The 3,752-nt window shown below is 37.0% G+C and overlaps 1 long non-coding RNA gene across 1 annotated transcript in view; it reads right to left on the reverse strand.

Moving 5' to 3' along the window:
• LOC118745531 overlaps window positions 1-3,752 on the reverse strand; it is a 37,181-nt gene that overhangs the window by 32,663 nt on the left and 766 nt on the right. The window lies entirely within an intron of this gene.

The following is a 3,752-nucleotide window of genomic DNA, read 5'->3' on the forward strand; positions in this document are numbered from 1 at the left end:
AATCTTAATCATCCTTAACTACCGGAAAATCCCATATTCTTCATACCTTTTAAATATTGTGCTAGTAGGTATGCAAATCTAATACTCAAAATTCTGCAAAGCTATTAATAAAGAGTTTGGATGCACAAAATCGAGTACCTGCTGTGTTAGACTACGAAAAATCTTAATCATCCTTAATTACGGGAATGGCAGTATCGAGGGTATGAAACTTTGGTTAGGCGTGTTATATACCGTTGGAAAGGTAATTGTATATACCTTCTCATATAAGTTTTATTTTCAGGTTTCCGAGACACTTACACAATAATACGAAAAAAAGAAGACAATAGGTCATATATTAAAAATTAAAAAAACCGCTGTTTCGAGTTACTAAACGCTAATTTCGATTGATACACAAGTTGCATCCCACTAAGCGACCACAAAGCTCTTAAAGAAAAATACCTAAGCTTTCTTTTGAGCAAAAAAAAATTAAAATAAAAATACCCCTTTTTGAAAAAAAACATAAAAATTATTTTTTATTTAAAAAAAAAAATTAAAAAAAATTCATTTTAATAAAAAAAAAATAAAATTTGTAAAGACTGAAGAGAAATCTATCGAAAACATTCCTGAAAAAATTTTCTAAATACAATAGGTAATTAGTTATATGGATCCGAAAAAATGGCCGTTTGACCAAAATGTCAAAATTCAAGACCCTCCAACTCGGAGTATGTTTGACCGATCCAATTGAAATTTTGTGTCATAACTACTATTTTTTAGGACTAACCTTGGTGCAAATTTCATCCCGATCGGAAGACATAGATTTCAAAAGTTGGGTCACTTGAGGTGAAATGCCCCATATACGTTTTCTATACCTGCAACTTTATTGGCTTTTTATTTGATTTTGACATACAATGTTTTAAACCATGATAAGACGTAATCATACGACCTTTTACAACAAAAAAGGGACGTATCTCTCGAAAGAGAAGATGAAAACAATTCAAGTAAGTACTCGATAATTTGCCGATACTGAGTAGGTATCGATACTTTCAGTCTTTTGAGTACAAGTACTCATTAGAGTGATACCTTAGTGGTATCGATTGAATCCTATGGATACGTATTTTGTATTTCGCCAAATGAAGTTGATAACAAGATTAAATGTAAAATTGGTTAGGTTGAAGCTATTGCCATAGTTACTCGGTTTAAAATACAATCTTATAGACTTTACGACATGGACGCAACTGAAAGCCAAGCAAATAGTTGTGTTTAATCAACGTAATAAAACTGAAAAAGTTTTCAAAGCGTATGGCGGACAGGTGCTTACAATTGTTGGCGTGTTTGAGGCCCACGTTGAGATAGGCGGCAAGGAAGCTTCAGCTGATTTTTATGTTATGCAAGGGGATGGAAAATTTCTGATTGGCCGCGATACAGCAACGGCATTGGGTGTATTGTAAATCGGTCACCATATAAACAAAATTTACTGCTATGGAGAAAAAGGAAAACCAATTTGAAAAATTAAACACATTGTTGTTGATATCCCATTGCGTGAAGATGTAGCACCAGTGATACAGCCCTATCGGCAGATTGCAGTACCATTAGAAGCAAGACTCAAGACATTATAGAAAAGGTTGATGGTCCGTCAAAATCCATCTCTGCAATGGTTGAAGTTCCGAAGTATGACGGAAAAGATGTTCGTATTTGTATCGATATGCGTAGAGCTAAAGAGGCAGTTCAACGAGAAAATTACCCGCTACCAACTATGGGGAACTTTTTGCCATATATTGGTAAGGGAAATTGTTTTGGAAAGATTGATGTGAAACAAGCCTTACACCAGGTGGAGATTTGAGAAAAATCTAGAGAAATAACCACATTTAGCACACGTAAAGGGTTGTTTAGATACAAGCGTTTAATGTTCGGTATAACGTGCGTACCTGAGATATTCCAAAAAATTATGGATCAGATGTTAAGCGGCTGCGAAGGGTGCCTGTTCTATAAAGATGATATACTGTTGTATGGGAAGGATAAGGAGGCATTGAATCAGCGCACTGCAAAAGTACTGGAAGTCCTCAAAGAATATGACGTAACCCTAAACCATGACAAATGTGTGTATGGTGAGAGCGAAATTGAGTTCCTTGGTCATCGACTAAATAAAAATGGGATTATGCCCTCAGCAAATAAAGTGATAGCTGTTAAACAATTTCGACGTCCCATGATAACTAAAGAAGTCCGCAGTTTCCTTGGTTTGGTGACCTGTGTGGGTTAGTTTGTACCGGATTTGGCTACCATTACCGAACCACTTCGATCTTTGACAAGAAAAAATCCCATTTTTATGTGGGACGAGACACACCAACAAGCATTTGACAAATTAAACAGCTGATAACGAGCGATATGCTACTGGGCTATTATAGCGTTGAGGACCATACACAATTGTACGCTGATGGTAGTCCAGTAGGATTGCGAGCTGTATTAATTCAACATGACAAGCATGGACCAAGAATAATTTCGTACGCTAGCAAAAGTTTATCAGATGTTGAGAAACAATATTGCCAAACTGAAAAGGAAGATCTCTCCCTCGTGTGGGCGGTTGAACGGTTCCACTATTCGGCCGAGAGTGAGTTAGTGACAGACCACAAACCTTTAGAGGTAATATTTGGTGCCAAGTCAATCCTACAAGTATGGAGTTGTCTACAAAAAAGGATAGATCATAGATCATACGAACTCAAATACTACATTTGATAACGATTCAGAGCATTATGTCAATTGGGTTGCAAATTTAGCAACTCCAAAAGCATTGGAGATGGATGAAATTGTGGAGTTCTCGGAAAGGGATGAGACTATACTAGCATTAAAAAAGCAATATACCAAAATGAGTGGCCAGATTCCTTGAAATCATTCCAGCTGTTTGAAATGGAACTTTGTTTTTCAGGCAGTATATTATTACGCGGCACACGTATTATTATACCCGAAGCACTACGTGAAATAACTGTCCAGCTTGCACACGAAGGCCATCCTGGGATGACAGTCATGAAACGCTGCTTAGGAGCAAAAGTATGGTGGCCAAAAATAGATCAACATGTTGAGAATTTCGTTAAAAGTTGTTATGGTTGTACGCTAGTAACAGCTCCGCCACCACCAGAACCTATGAAAAGGAAGGAATTACCATCGGAACCATGGCAGCACGTATCAATGGATTTTCTTGGACCACTCCCGTCCGGTCATAATTTGCTCGTTTCGGTTGATTATTACATCCACTTTGTAGAAATCGATGCTATGAAGAAAATTGACTCTACAGAAACAATTCAACGCCTTTGCAGTATATTCGCTTGTTTTGGCACGCCACTTTCCATCACGCCCGACAATGGAAGACAGTTGATAAGCGAAAAATTATAATGACAATAACATTAAAGTGATAAGTACAATTCCATACTGGCCACAGCAAAATGGAGATGTGGAAAGTCAAAACCGATCCATATTAAAGCGCCTGGTTATCAGCCAACTGTTGAAACAAGATTGGGTGGCAGATCTACAAAGCTATCTTCACATGTATCGCTCGACAGAACGTTCCACTACTTTAAAAACACCGGCTGAGTTGATGTTTGGTCGAAATATTCGCGATAAAATGCCAACAATATTTCAACCATTAGAGAAGAATAATAAAACTTTTGATCGCGATAAAGAAAAGTGAGAAAAGAGAAGACGTGTAATATAAAATTTTTATGAAATAAAAAGGAAAGGAGTAATGTAGTATCTGGTAACACTAAGGGCCAGTTTTTCAGTGC

This window comes from Rhagoletis pomonella, unplaced genomic scaffold (genome assembly GCF_013731165.1).
Source record: "Rhagoletis pomonella isolate Grant_MI unplaced genomic scaffold, Rhpom_1.0 Rhpom_scaffold_00009, whole genome shotgun sequence".
In the NCBI taxonomy this organism is placed as follows: domain Eukaryota; kingdom Metazoa; phylum Arthropoda; class Insecta; order Diptera; family Tephritidae; genus Rhagoletis; species Rhagoletis pomonella.